At 33.4% G+C, this 16,366-nt stretch overlaps 1 long non-coding RNA gene and 1 pseudogene across 1 annotated transcript; one reads left to right on the forward strand and one right to left on the reverse strand.

Annotated features, from left to right (window-relative positions):
- On the reverse strand, nt 1-8,752 carry LOC129293043 (extra-large guanine nucleotide-binding protein 1-like; annotated as a pseudogene).
- LOC129293044 (uncharacterized) lies at nt 6,543-7,105 on the forward strand. The gene is made up of 3 exons (XR_008589101.1): nt 6,543-6,673; nt 6,745-6,873; nt 6,968-7,105. It is a non-coding gene; the product is annotated as an uncharacterized LOC129293044 (long non-coding RNA).
- Nucleotides 8,753-16,366: the final 7,614 nt, after the last annotated feature.

A 16,366-nucleotide genomic window follows, 5' to 3' on the forward strand; every position in this document is an offset into this window, starting at 1 on the left:
TAAAATTATAAAAAAAATCTTTTGTCCCCTCATATCAAATTCAGAGACGATCTTATTTATGTTCTGCATCTTTTATGGCTTGATATGTACAAAGAATTTTGTAGCACCATGACAGCAGGTCAGAACTTTCTGAATCTTTTTCTTGATTCTTCTTTTACTCATCCCTATACAGACTTGACGAATTGGAGGAACCCTCAAGAGGTTGTCTCAATCTCATCAAAAGATGTTGAAGTGTTCTCAAACTTCTCACCTGTGATATAAGGATCCCATTTTTCCGATAACAAAACTTCTCTTGCATACCTGAGAGCATCATCACAGTATCGGGTTCCAACCCGGTGACCAATGAAACAAACAGCTTTCTGTTTGTATGAGAATGGAAAGCCTCTTAAACTTGGTGGCAATGAATTGAAAGGCTCGCTGAGGTAATGGAGGGTTATTAGTATAATTATTGTCTCGGTTCTGATTCTTGCTGATCACTGGATTGAAGTCATAAAACCATTCGCATCGAGTTAGAGGTATTTGTTCAATCTTTTCCTCAAGCAGATCAAATTTGTTCAGAATCAAAAGGAATTTCTTGTTAGTGAAGGAAGGATAAGTGATTATGTTTTCAAATAGTTGCTTGGCTGCCATCATTTTGTTGGTAGAAAACTCCATTCCTGTCTACAGTATACTCATCATAATCAGTTAAGGCGACACAGAACAAGACAACATCCATGTCTTCAAACATCTCCAGCCACTTGCAATTTTCTCAAGGCCTCTTGGATGTACTCTGATGAGTTGGTACCTACAGGTGAAGTTGTATTAGGGCAAGGGGGCACCCAAAAAAAAAAATTAACTAACAGCATATCTCGATCAGATACTTGCACTCAAAAACATGCATATATAGTGAAGTTTACTTATGTATATGAAGTAAAATAAATTAGTGAAGTTTTACTATGTATAATGGAGTATTTGTGGTATTAATTGTGGCACATCTCAAGTATTAAATGGGGTTTTTGTCTATCAAGTTATTTTCATCCATCATCATGCCTGGGTGATGTCTGAAAGCTCCTGGTTTGAACTAAAATAAGACTCACTACATCACCCAAAAGCTAAGATGATCACAAGGTTTGATCTCAAAATAAAGTTGAAGCATTTATAGATCACAACTAAAATTGCATAAAAGAAGAGAAGCTACCTGAGAGAAGGGTCATGCTGATACTCAGGGTCCAAGGATTCCTCAGAACTTGTCTTGGGAAATGAAAATTCCACCATAGTGAGACTGTTAGATAATGCTATCCCTTCAGCATACATGATATCCATGTCGGTGGGTTCATAGTCTACCTTGGAAATCTCAACAGCCTGCATCCAGAGATTTATTTAGACATTGATGATAAGCTAGCCTTCTTTTCTAAAGTGATGTTATGAACCTCATACATTCATATCCAAATAATTTAAACCACCAAAAAAAAAAAACTATCACAACTTGTTGCAAAATTAAGATCATTCATTTAAGAACTATAAATTAAACTTATAGTCTTCCCTCTATCTGGTTTCACATCGTCTCAATACCAACTTATACTTAATTGATTCAAATAGCCTCATGTCTTACTGATAATCCAGAAGTCCAAAATATAAACTACACTGATGCAGTGATGAACTCTTATTTCAACACTAGCTCTGTTGATCTCTCTTTTTCATTTGATCTTCTCATTTGTGTCAAATCAATCACCCAAACTCTCACTGAAAAGAAAAAAGAGGCAGCAATATAGAAATTTTAACATGTTCAAAATTCAAACTATCTGCATTAATATCAACTCTTGGAATTGTAACATCCTGAAATTTAGACTTGAGTGCTTGTAGGTGTAGGCAAGAAGTTTTGATTAGTATGCTATTTTCCAAATTGGATAGGAACTCAAAGGCGATGTACTCAAGGTAAGAGAGAGAAAATAAAGAAATCCTTATAGTTAAGGAATTTTTAGGAAATTTACCCCATGTCCACTTATTATATATAATTTATTGGATTATAAATTACAGTGAGTGTGGACACAAGTTATGATCCATAAAAGTTTAAAGATGCCTAGGAATATACAGAAAAATTTAGGAAAAGAAAGTCAAAGCAAGCAAGGATTAAATTATAAAGATTCTTGGTTTAAACTAAATGACATCCTAAATTATCGAGTGAATTAGGGAGAACCTTAATCATAATAAATTAGTCCAAATTATATTCTTATGGCATCAAAATAATATTTTAAGAAGGAAAGTGAAAAATTAAAGGTGTTAATCTTTATTTAAATGTAATTAGGTTATTTCATGGTAATTGGAATTTGCCATGCATTTATATGAGAAAAAAAGAATTAACACAAGATGAGATAAGATTAAAGAGACCATGTTTACTTATGATTCAAGGGAGAAATTAAAGATATTAAGATAAGAATTAGTGAGAAATTGGGAATCAAATTATGAATTAAACTAGTGGTGAGAATGTGTGCGTGTGCGTGTGCGTGTGTATCTTGCAATCACACATGTGAATTAGTAAAGCAATGTATTATTGGTAGCCAACAAGGTTTACAATGGCTCAAGGAATGTTATGCGGCATGTAATCAAGGAAAAAGGAGGGAGAAGATACAAATGAAAGGAGAAGAATGCGTGTGTGTGTGTGAACCAAAATGTATGGAAAGAGTAAGTGGTAAGCACCTCAATTCTCTCTCCCACTAACTTATCATCTTGGCTATGCGACTTGATTTAGCCAAAATGGATTATGTCATGATATGGGAATTGAAGTGAATGTTCAATCTATTACGTGGCTCTAAAACAAATTTTCAAGGCTTGGAATTTATTGTGCGTCAACATTTAAGATTTACCCTAATGGATTGGGTGGCAAATTGATATTTCTTCCACTGATCAAATTTTATCTTCTAAATACACACACAGCGGTTTTATAATCAATTGAGTATATGTGTGTGTGGGGCATCACTTTAGATTAGAAAAGGTTCATGTGGCATCACTTTAGATTAGCAGAGATTTACGTGGCAATAGATGAGACTGCTAAAGAAGAAATTATATTAGGTGGCGAGAATCTAGAATTACTATGAAGAAAGATAAAATAGGTGGCAGCATTTGAGAATTTTTTTAAACTAAAAATTATAATCAGTTTAATCTATAAATTAAAATACCGAACCACTCCCTTTTTCAATGTGTGTGTGTGTGTGTGTGTGGGCGCATCAGCTTTACATGTCTTTGCTCGTTCATTTTTCCTCTGCCAATCAGAAACTTAAAGAAAGTGAAGAAGAGGTATAGAAACAAAAGGAAAACAAGAGGCTGCTCTTGAGAGTGTAAAGATGCAGGAGTAAGGGTGACAATAAGCTAGGATGAAGGAAAAGATTATCTCATGCTAGGAAACAAGGTAGCAATATATACTCTCTTTTTAGTTATGGCTTTAATTCTAGTAGTTAGGCCTGTTACTAGTTCTGTGAATTATTGCAAGTAAGTTTATTGATGCTTCTTATGTATTCTTTTTATTTCCATGGCTATTCCTTGGAGTACATGATTGACTTTACATGAGCAAAGTTGAGAACTGCATTTTGAAACATGCCGTATCTACAAGCTTGTTGATAAACTGGTTTTGCTTGAATATTGTCATAACTTGATATGAGAGTATATGTTGCTACTGACATTTTATAATCTCACACTCCAAATAATATACTAAAACAGGTTCCAGTTTTGTATCAAAGAGAGCAAGAAAGTTTTGAAGAGAAGAAAAAGCAAGAAGTCAAGTTTAAATCATATATCGTGTTTGGTATCATGATTTACAAAATATATGTAAAATCAAGTGACTTTAGAAGATTTGTAGTCTGTCCTGTTTCTTAGAATTGTATGTCCTGAAAAGATGTTTATATGAGTTATGTATATAAACTAGTTAGAATGGGAGTTTAAGGAAAATAACTAGTAAGTGCTATGTTGGAAATGGGAGTTTTCATTATAGTTTCATGTTTGGATCAAAAACTGGATCTAATGACTTATAATTCTTGAAATTGTTAACCTAGATAAAGGACATTCTAAGCTTTATAACAAATCTCATATGAGGGTAATCAAACGTATGTATCATGGGATTACAAGGTTGAGAAACGGATATTGGAAGTAGTGAAGCAAGTAAATCGAAACATTATGTTTTTAGAACACTGTATTTATTCGCCAGAGAAAATTCTGTTTACTATTTTTATCATATGGCAGACTTCACAAGCTTTTAAATGAGCTAGGGATCACATATATATGAAAGATGTAGAATTTACAATGAATTTTGAAAGTAGACCTATGAATTCTAGAGTTAGTTCTGTGGACAGACTAAGTGTTCAACATTTATGAGTAAACTATATAATCTGGGCTTATCTAAGTTCTGTTTCATGTTTTTATTTTTGGAGAAGGCATCTCAATCTTTCAAACAAGCCCAAGATCACTTTGATTGGAGCTCTATAATTTTAGATATGAATTTTGCAAGGTAGGACGCAGAAATCTGACTCTAGTATGATTGAGAATTAAACAGTTTTAAAGAGTTATTAAACTGTATTAAATGGATGCACAAAAGTCATGTGGTATATTTTTCCCTTATAGATAAGGTTCTATGCTTTTTAACAAGCTCAAGAACACATGAATTGGAGTCCTATAACTTAATAAATGAATTTTTAAAGTCAAAGAAAAAACTCTGGAATGTTGGAAAGGGCAAAACAGAGCAATCTATTTAAACGAATAAACTGTATTGATCGGCTTAGTCAAAGTCAAGTTTTGTATTTGTCTTATATAGAGGACTCATTTAGCTTTAAAGAGAGACAAGAATGAGCTCTCAGCTCTATCCAAGATTTCTAGAATAAGTTATGAATTTTTAAAGTCAGCCTAAATTTCTAGAAATATCTAGATAAAGCAATTCAAGATTGAGTTTGAATTTTCAAGTTCTTCTTGTCTCTAACTGCTCCTAATGGAACCTAATATATCTTCCATTGCCGAATAAAGGTTCCTAAAATAGGATGTTGCAGGAATCACTCATGTTCAGCAGGCATAAACAATATGAATAACAGATTGAAAACCAAACAATATCTTACCCGGTCCAGAAAATAACTTGCACCTCTAGGTAGCATAGCTAGTTCATTTCTCCGGTTGTATGTTGCTTGAATGGCTGCATCCCTCCATAGCTCTTCTATAAGAGGCGCATATTCACGAGTAGCGGCAGGAAATATCACATCCAAGTTGCCCGAAACCATATATTTGATAAGCCAATCTGAGAAAGCTTTCAGTCTTTGGCTAATGGAATAGATTGTTGTATAAGTAGTTTCGCCTGTGTTCCCTGTTGCTAACTGATGTTAATAAATTCTTTCCATAATAAACTATCAGTTAATGGCAGACGAACTTTTTCTTTAGGCTAATTAACAAAGAGCCATCACTACGCAGAAGCATCGTGTAAATAGTTTCACGGGACTGTTTTGAAAGGTAAGTCAGAGTGTGCACGTATTGAAGCATTAAGATATCATAATGGCATTGAAGTATTCTAAAGCATTCAGCTTAAAAAAGAAGAAATGCCATATATGCTTTGCCGTTTGCAATTGACTACACAACATTAATTAATTTCTCTGGCTGCAAGAAAATCATAGAACATTTGAAAAAACTTCCGCTCAAGTTATCAATAATGCTGAGTGGTCGAATCTATAAAACCAGCCTACTTTATGATACACACACACACTGATTTGCAAAGGGGAAGGGGTCAAGGGAATGCTGCCAATCATTTGATCCAAACAAGCCTTCTGGTTAATTTTCATTTAGGGAAAAAGAATTACCAGCTGAAGTGGATTCGTCAGCAATCTGTCCGTTCCTCTTCTCCAACAAGCTCTCTTCAAAAGTCTCACGCCCCTCCAGCAATATACCAAGGTATGTATACAAGTTACTTTGGATCACCAACTTGATATTTTGGCGCTCTTCTTCAGAGAAAGGAATGTTGTACAGACGCTTGGCCTGAGATCAAATATTCAGTCTTTAGGATCACTCCAAATCAAGGATTATTTAACAAACATAAGTGTTATCCATTCGTCAAATATACAAAGGAAAAGGCAAGAAATACCAAAATTTAACCAAATAGAATGTATATCAGAAGAAATTCTGAAAATATGGGTCAAGCACAAAGCTATCACCTGACCAGGACAACTAGCAATGTAAGCTGTGACCGATAAAAATCAAGTATGTTGAAGAGCTCAGGTCTGTAACAGTTATAAATGTACAATACCTTTAACTTCATTTTGTTTGGGATCAACATCATATAGAAATGATCGCAGGAGAAACGGAAAGCAGTAAAAGAATTAGGCTAAATTATTCAACTTATCAACATCAAATTTTCCTTTGGTCCATTAACAGTGCTCAGTGCAACGAAAAAGAGTTCCCTCCAGCAGCGTTCTTGTTACTACCTGTTTAACTATAGTACTTGTTCCAGATTTGATAGAACCAACGAGAAGAAATTTGTAAAGGTTTTTCTGTACAAGGTTATCTTTGATTCTATTATCTCCTCCTTCGCTTTCACCACTGGGAGCTATGGGGTTGGAAGGAACTGGCAGACGCAGAAAGACACAAGCTATCCTCACTATTGTCTGTAAAAGAGTATACTCACGATCATTGACGAATGATATAGCAAGAAAAATATGGGAAGAAAAGGCAAGTTCAATCAACACACTAGTCACCTTATCCCATATACGCCCTTTGACATTCCTCTGCCCCTCTTCCAGGTAGGAGCCATCTTCACCAACCCAAAAGTTAGGTGTTCCTTCACATGGGATTCCTGCTAGCTGCAAACAAACAGAACATACTTCGATTCATTCAACATGCTCAGTAAACCTCAATAAATTATAGTTATTCCCAGTACGACAACCTTCAGCATCGTGAGCTCGCGTTTCGTAATTTCTCGGCCATTTATTGACACTTTTGTGTCTCCTTTGCTTGCATGTTTTTGCAGGTGACCTCCAACATCTAGTTGCGGGCTAATAATTTGCCAAGGCCTATGACCATCCTGTTAGATTGCAGTACGACAAATATGGGTTTCAATTGTTAAAGCATTAACAGTAAAATCTGAGGAACTCAACCTCATAAAGGTTGAGCACCAGGAAGATTAACAAGATTAATATAAGAACTTAAGAAGGATAATATTCACCTTTCCCCAAAATCCAGATGCTTTATCATACCAATAGTAGCCTGGTTTAAACTTTTTTGGGGGTTTGTGACAGCTCAGTAACAGCTTTAGCTGGCTTCGGTCAAGAGGATCCTCATTCACCAAAAAAAGTTCTGGGGGCATTTGATTAGTTTCACAATTCAATTCAGCTTGCATTATCTGTTTTACTTGCACCTCAGACAACATGCGTTTGAGCATACGAGAACACTTTCCCTGGGTAATCCTCATATTTTCATCAATTCTGAAACCAATACAAGTGATACATTTCCTTCCTTCAGGCATAGACCCCATGACTCTTATAACACAGGATCGGCAATATTTGGCACGACACACAATGCAAATCTCCTTTTCAGTGAACCGATTTCCTCTTTTGCATCTATAGCACGTGCCTTTCTTCCCTGTTCTCTCAGCATGTGGCCTCACAGGGATGCTCGCAACCTCAGAACCCCTAAAGTTCTCGTTAACTGCCATCTCAAGTGACTCTTCTGAACTAAGAAAAGTCACAACTGAAGGCCGATTGACATGTACCGGTGCGTTATTGTTACGGTCATCTTCTCTGCATGAAAAAATGCCGGAAGAAGCTGAGCGCGAGCTTGAGCCTGACTCTGCAGTATCTGAATTTGTGGGGTTCAATTCACTTTCAAGAGACTCGCTAACAATTTCACCCCTGCCAGAAACTCCAAAAGACCCAGAAGTCTGAAGTTTCTGTGATATATTTTCTGTGCTACACTTACAAGCATCATAAATTCTGTTTAACGAGCTTGACTTATCTATCCTATCTACTGTATCCACCCTAACTCGCAAAGAGCCAGTCTTCGTTGACTCAGCAGAGCCAGAGATAGCAAATTCAATAGCAGGAGAATTTGAATCTGAAGAAACAAGAACATCTCCATTAAGTTTCAGCTTTTTGTTAGATTTCACAATAGGTTGAATAACTGGCACGGAAAGTTGATCAACTGAAGAAGAAGCTAAGGAAGCAACTGGGATTTGCTCAATTTTAAAAGGGGTTACTTGAGGGATGGAGAAATTGAGAGGAGGGCCCTTGTACTCTGTTGCAAACGAGTACTCATAGCTAAACTCGTTGCCATCATCGTGAATCGACGATGACGCAGCAGGCCGCAATTTTCTTAGAAGCGAAGCCATGGAGGATCAAGTTAAGATCACACTAAAACATGACAGACCCAAACCGCTTCATCGTCACTATCATCTAAACCCCATGAAAAAAAGTACAGATTTTTGGGAAGATCCGCGAAAAACATACACACAAGTTCAACAACCAGAAACCCAGGTGAAGAATTGGCGCTCCAATCAGTTGTGGAATGAAGTGATGAGGATGGGAAAAGAAGCTAATGAAGTCAGCAGGAGTGAGGAATGAGTAGTAAACAAAGGAGAAGGGAATGGAACAGTAGGGGAAGGCTTGGACTACGGGTTTATGAAATTGAAACGAACACGTCCAACGGAAATTGCTGGGAAATGACAGAACAACGGCGCGGAATTATTCAAACGACCTCGTCTATTATAAATTCTTCCAAATAGGTGGCCTCCGTACACTCGGAGAAATTAGCTGTAATCAGTAATCAGTGGTGTACTTAAATACGAGCAGATCACACTAGCGCACTCGCCTGCAGCGATCGTGACAAATGCTTGCTTTTGACCGACTCGGTACCGCAAGTCCGCAACGAAGGGTTTACATAATTTTTTAATTAACCTTTTATATCAATCAATCAATGACTTACTGTTAATGTCATCGTACACCAATAAAACAAAATTTACAGAGGCTATAATAGTAGTGAAACACGATATTTTCAAAACCGAACTGGAGTTGGTCCGGTCCGGCCGGCACCCATTTAGTATAACAGCTTGGCTTGTACATTTAGATTGTTTGAATAATTTGTTGGGATTGAGCCATCCGAAATCGGATGTTGAGCCAGAAATCAGAGTTGGTTCACACAAATGGTATGAGTCAGATTTTTTTTTTTATTATTGAGAATCAGAACTCGAAAATGGAAGGAGGAGAAAGAAAAAATGAGAAAGACGATGATCAACCCAAAAAAATAAATAAATAAATAAATCAAGTTAAAAACATATTAAAAAAAGGAGAAAATAGGCGTTTGTTTTGGTTTTTTTTTAGAAAAAGCATTTTTTTAAAAAAATCACTTTAAGTAATATTTAAGATATTTGTTTAAGATTTTAAAAATAATCAAAATCTAAAAAAAAAATCAAATATTTGATTATTTGGATAAATTAATCTAAATTGCTTCTTAGAATAAGTCCTACGATAGATGAGAGGGAAAATTAGAAAAGGCACGGCGATTTTATGCCAAAACTGCATAGGACAAAAGTAAGCATTTTCCTTGTGTCTTCTTTCTCAACATCTTTTCCCACTCAAGTAGCCATTATTCACCTTCTCCCTCACTCTAGTTTGTTTACATCGGATCAGCCCGATCTCCCAAATCTATTTAGAGGTTTGATTTGTTATTCGGCTGCCTACTATGTTTCGTATGGTGATAGATTTTAGTACTTTAGAGTTATATGATTTTTTTAACATTTATGTTTTCATGTTCAACCTTGCAATTGATTGGGTTTATGAGTGTTTTGAAGTTTACTGGGTAGTATTTTTGCTCTCTTCTTCCATCTTATTTTATCAAGTAAAGTTGAAATAAGAATCAAATTAGGAGCTACAGGTTTAGCCTTTTTGAGGATATAGGTTGAGATTTTCTTTTCTTTAATTATATTTTATCGAGTGTTTAATTCAAGTAATAAGCTCTTTCTATCAGACTTTTTTCAAATTAGATCCTTCCATTATTTAAATTTCACTGTATGACATTGGCAGGTCTCATATATTGTCAACATCTAATTCATGTCTTGTTAAACCTTTGATTTGATGCAACTCTAAATGTAATGCTATCAGCATTCAATCACCTGCTTTCACCACTTACCCATTACTTCCACAATTCCTTTTGACTAAACTTGAGCTTGAACTATAAGATTTCTAATTGATTTATCCCCTGTTCCCAGCTTGCTGAACTTAGTGTAGTGAATTTAATGTGAAACCAAAACTCAAATGCTTGAAGATCTAAAAATTAGTTTATATTTTGACTTTTTTTTATTCACATATAGACAAGTTCAAGAACAATTTCAGCACTCTAGTCAAATCATTCACAACCATTTCAAAAGAGTTTTAACAGCTGTACACAAGTTAGGCAATTGTGTAATTAGACCTATCAATTCAATGGACATTGCTACTTTTTAACATATAAAAGATGATATATAACGTTCATTTTGACATTACCAATAATCACCTCAAACATAACACATAATGACACGATGGTAAATAGGAGTCATTGAGCCCCTCCCAAAGTACCTTAATGAATGAATGTTATAAACTTATAAAAACTTTGAGAAAAAATTGAAAACCTTTAAAATCTCATAAACCCTTTAAAGTAATAGTTTGAGCTTCAACTAATTAAGATTTAAAAGTATAAGAAGCATGGAAGGACATAAGGAAACAAAACACATGAAAACAAGGGCAAGAAAGTCAAATCAGCACTTTTTGGCACATATGCCACAATATATGGCATGAAGAGTTCAATCTTGCCATTGTGTTATGCACCACAGCTTATGTAATTATGTCATAGTGCACATGCCATTTCATAATAATAAAAAATTGTCTATTATGGCGAACTTTAGACGTATGCCATTTTCGCAACTAACATCTAATAATATAGCACTCACATGAAGCTCATTTGATAATTTAGCTAATGTCATAAGTTTCATTCTAATCCAATATCAAATTTGAAAATGTGACATACAAATCTCAAATAACCATTTTAAGAGCAAATTTCATGTATCCAAGTGTTCAAAATCCAAAACTTATATCATCAATTCTTTTTCGAGTTTAAATCAAGTCCAACAGGCCATTGTGTGCCTGATTGATCAATTAATTACACAATCATACGTCAAGCTTAAGATTTGGCCACCTAACCCTAGTTTCTCATAAAACAAGGTCATTCACATAATATTCATATATCATCACTACTTGGCCAAACCATCATACATCCACATATATTTCACATTAATATACGTTTATAACCATATTTTAGCCTGGATACACAATGTTTAATTAAACATTCACCTTAGGCTAAAATACTACAAAATCACATCATACAAGTGTAGTTTTGAATATTACATCACTTTTACACTATAGTTGTACTTGTACTAACATTTCAGCCCCATTATCACATGCATCCAAGGTACGTAAAACCGGACCGGTCATTAAACCGGTCATGGCACTAGGTCACGGGTTAGTGGTTCAATCAGGGTTGAATCGGGGGTTGAACCGGTGGCAAACCGGTCATGATTAAAATAATATAATTTAAATAAAAAGACATTAATTATAAAAACATTCAACCAAATCCAACCACTCAAAAGTCTAACAATAATAAAATACTATATTTTTGGACTTAGCATGCTCTATCTCTAATTTTTTATTTTTTGACTTCAATTTTACTTTTTTTTGTTATTTTTTTCCGAACTCAGAGCTCTGAAAAATTAAAAATGAAAAAAAAAATCAAAAACGACGTCGTTTTGGGGTAAAAGTCTGAAAAAATATTAACCCGATTAACCCAGTCAACCCACCGGGTTATCCGGGTTATACCGGGTTGAACCCGGGTTGACCGGGTTATACCGGTTCACTCCCTCACCGGGTTAAGTGCAAACCCAGACCGGACAGGGGACCGGTTCACCGGTTTCCGGGTTGACCCGGCCGGTCCGGTCCGGTTTTCAATACCATGCATGCATCACAATATTTCACAATCCTAGGCCAAAATACAAGTCATCATTAAATCATATAAGTCCAAACCAAAAACCATGTACATTATTAGTTGGCAACAAAATGCTATTTAGTTACATTCATATATATAAACTCAAAATGTATACAAGGCATTACAACTAGTGGAATAGCTACTCCTTACCCTTCTCTTTCCGTTGTCCCTTATCCATCTTTGAACTTGTAAAATAGTAATCATGAGTGAGATAGTCTCAGTAACTAAAAGAATTTATAATATTTATGAACAAGAAAAATCATAAATAAGTAATAGAGCAAGATATTTAAAACATGTTTATGCTACAAATAACTACATAATATAAATACCATGAATGACTGTATATCCATCCGAACCTCTAATATTCTCGACCAAACCTATAGGCTACACTATTGGACCAAACCTTATAGTTTGATCTAAGCTCTCCTTCCATGAAAAAATTTTCTAGCCAAAGGTGTTATAGTTCATTTTTAAACTATGAATTCTCCCTATTATAAGTAATTGAGGTATCGTTACTCAAAAACTACACCCTATGGATGCTAAGGAGTATTTTTCTCCAACACAGTGCCCTGTCATGTCTTAAGAAGAAAGTGTTAGCTACATTAAGTGTCTCGCGATGTCAACGATACCATATGAATTTTATTATTATTCTACCTAAAGTAAACTCCCATCGTTACTAAACATGCCATTAATCATCTCATAATCATGCATATGCAAGTCATTTAATTACATCTTACCTAGGCAAATATATTTTGGTACTAATGCAATGATCATGCAATTAAAAACACTCTTATCTTATAATTAAAAGATGATTTAGGCATGCATTACCTATCTTTTCAAAAACTCATTTTCTTGCCTGCCTTATTAGTTCAAAAACTCATATATAGATATATTATATTATATGGTTCCATAAATAACTTGCAAATGTCTTCACAAGGTAATAAATAATATCAATTATTTATTTACCTCAACCCTTTTGACATAAAAACATTACTTATGGCCAACATTAGTTCATATGGCTTTCTTAACCTCAAAAAGCTTCCAACTATCAAACTCTACAACATCAAGCATTATATATCAGTTTTCTAACATAACATAAGTAGTTTTTAACTAAATTTAACTAATCATAACTCATATCTTTTATTGTTGAGCAATTCAAAGCTACAGCCAACTCACCCTCTTCTTTAACCCCCCCACTTAATTAAATCACCATTAATTTTCTTGTACAACTTCAAAACCACAAAATCAAATTAGGGTCAATTCAAATAACAATACCCCATAACTTAGCTTCATAAAATCACTTACTCTAAAACTGAGGAACCTAAATCAAACTCTTAAGGCCACATACAAGCTCTTAGACATGGATCCCTAGATTCTCCAACTTAGAATAACTCTACACCCTTCCACATGAAAACAAGATAGGGAGGTAAAAGAAAAGGTTAGGAAGTTTACCCAGAAGATTGTTCATCCAAAATAACTATTGAGTTCTTGAATTTTGATGCCCTAGCATAGCCTAACTTCTTCTCCCTTGAGCTCCCCAAAAACCCCCAACCTTTCTTTTGATTTCTTCAACTAATTCATGACCTCTTAATGCTAAAAATGTGCATTGCACCACAACATATGATGTACAAGCCGCGACATGTGGCATGGTGAGAAATCTCTCACTTGTCTCATGCCATTCAGTCATGATCCAATCCAAGTTCCTCCCTAGCCAAACTTTGAAGTTGCCAAATGATTCACAAGGTTAATTAACAACTCAAGAACATGATTAACTTAATTAATTTACTAATTTTATCCTTAATTAGCAAATAGGTTTTAGATTAGAAAATTTAGGATTTTACATTATGCACAGATTTTTATAGACACGCTTCATAAACCACATTTACGATTTCCCTATCATCTTAAAGGTTAGTATTATATAACTTGAAATATTTAAGTGATTTATAAATATTTATGCAATATTGTTTAATATATTTTTTATTTATGCATAGGTAAATATTATCTCATTGACTCAAGATACTCATCATTCAAAGGTCTCCTAGATCACACAAGAATACAAGGTATCATCTTGCACATTTTAGGATGACTCCTAACTTTAGATCAAGTGATGAAATATTTAATTTCATCATTCTAGTTTAGGAAGTGTTTTTGAAAGAATTTTTGGTATTTGCAAGGCAAGATGGAGAATATTGTAAAACATGATCAATTTCAAGCTTGTTACTCAAACTTTTATCATATAAATATGCTTTGCTCTTCATAACTATGTTAAAAGAATGGATTCAAATGAGTTAAATATTTTTTAAAATTTTAAAAATTTAAATGAGTTACAGGATGGAGAATGATATTTCAATAATGAGGATGGTGGCAATGGACCTGACTATGATAGTGGCAAGATCCAATCCAAGCAAATGGTAATGATGGAAAAAAGGCGTGGAGAAGGACCAATAGTGAGAGATGGAATGAAGAAGATGACATGATGGAGAGAGGAGAGTGGAAACGAAAAGGGAGTTCATGAGCCTGGGAAAATATCTCTAGAATTTTAAATTTTTGAAGAGCAGACAGCGACGAAACTGACGTTTTGGAGGGATATTTGGAAAAATGCCCGGAAAGAGGGAAAGGTTCGCCTTGGATGCTATATGTAAAACTGAAAATCATTAATGCTAGAATCATGGGAATTGTAATTTCATCAGTTAAGATCGATTTTTTATTTTTAGTAAACCTTTAGTTAGGATTTAATAGAAAATAAAATCTATTTTTTATTGGGTGAATACCAATCACAAACGTTGGCTCTTCAAACCAACAATTTTTTTAAAAGGCTTATATGTAATTTATATAATAAAAGTCTTCTTATCTGAAATTTTATTCTTGCTATTATTATTTTTATTCTTATTTTTAAATATATTATTAAAATATATTAATTTAATTAGTTTCGGTTCAACAACAACTCAACCATGATCTAATCAATGAATCATATATTGATGTTTTGATCAATTTAATAATTAGTTTGATTAGTGGCAACCCCACTTCCATTGGAGTCAGCTTCTCTCCTTTGAGAAAAGCCTCCTCTACCTCTCCTTTGAGGCAGAGTAAAATTTAGACCGTTCAGATTTAATAATTCTATTTTTATTTTATTTTAAATTAAAAAATATATAAAAATATAAAAAATATTTAATAAATATATTAATTAATCTGACAGTCCATATTTAATATAAATATTTCAAATTTAATATAAAAAATTTAAATTAATTTTTTAAATATATTCTGAATTATGTAAATATATTCTGAACATAATAGTAAATTTATTAAAAAAATTTAATATTAATTTTAGACCTTCTATATTAAATATGAACCGTCAGATTGATAAATATATTTCTTAAGAAAATTTATAATTTTATATATTTTTTAATTTAAAAAATATAAATAAAAATAAAACTATTAAATCTGAACGATCCAAATTTTCCTCTGCCTCAAAGAAGAGACAGAGAAGGCTTTTCTCAAAGGAGAGAAGCCAAGTCCCACTTCCATGTTGTTCTAAGTTTGAATTTTACATTGTTGAAAATACAAGAAGATTACCCTCCTGTCAAGATTTTATGTCTTTAATCTAAACTAGTATGATTTAAAAAAAAAAAAAACCTCACAATTATTGATCCTTATAATTTTATTAAATTTTATTTTAATTTTTGTATTTTTTTCAGTATTTTTAATCTCTATAGTTTTAAAAAAATGTGTGATTTTTATTTTTTTAAGTCCTTATAGTTTTCAATTTTTAGTGTTTTTAGTTTCTTTAAGAACTGAAAATATTAAAAAAAACTACCAAAACTTAATGAAATTTCTCCTATTTTTTAAAAGGACATATCTCAACTTATGTCTTTAATCTGAACTAATATGATTTTTTTTTTTGAGAAAATACAATTATTGATCCCTATAATTTTATCGAGTTTTGTTTTAGTTCTTATTTTTTTCAATGTTTTTAATCTCTATAGTTTTATAAAAATTGGGTGATTTTTATTTTTTTTAAGTTCTTATAGTTTTCAATTTTCAGTGTTTTTAGTCTCTTTAAGAACTGAAAATATTGAGAAAAAAAACTACCAAAACTCAATGAAATTTCTCCTATTTTTTAAAAGGACATATCTCAATTTAATTATTACTATTTATTTAAAATTTGAACTCAAAATCTAATTAAAAAAAGGTAAAGATGCAAATTTATCCTTGAACTTTTCCTCCAGAAGCCCCCGGTATCTTAAACTTTTGTTGGGAGTAATATTGCCTTGGAATTCTCAAAAATGGTGCAATATTACCCTGCCATCAAAGTTGATCATTTTATTTGATTAGACTTGCCATATGGAATTTTTTAAAAATTAAA

The sequence above is a fragment of the Prosopis cineraria genome, unplaced genomic scaffold (genome assembly GCF_029017545.1).
Source record: "Prosopis cineraria cultivar Desert tree isolate PC_DT_omini unplaced genomic scaffold, ASM2901754v1 PC14, whole genome shotgun sequence".
Taxonomy (NCBI): Eukaryota; Viridiplantae; Streptophyta; class Magnoliopsida; order Fabales; family Fabaceae; genus Prosopis; species Prosopis cineraria.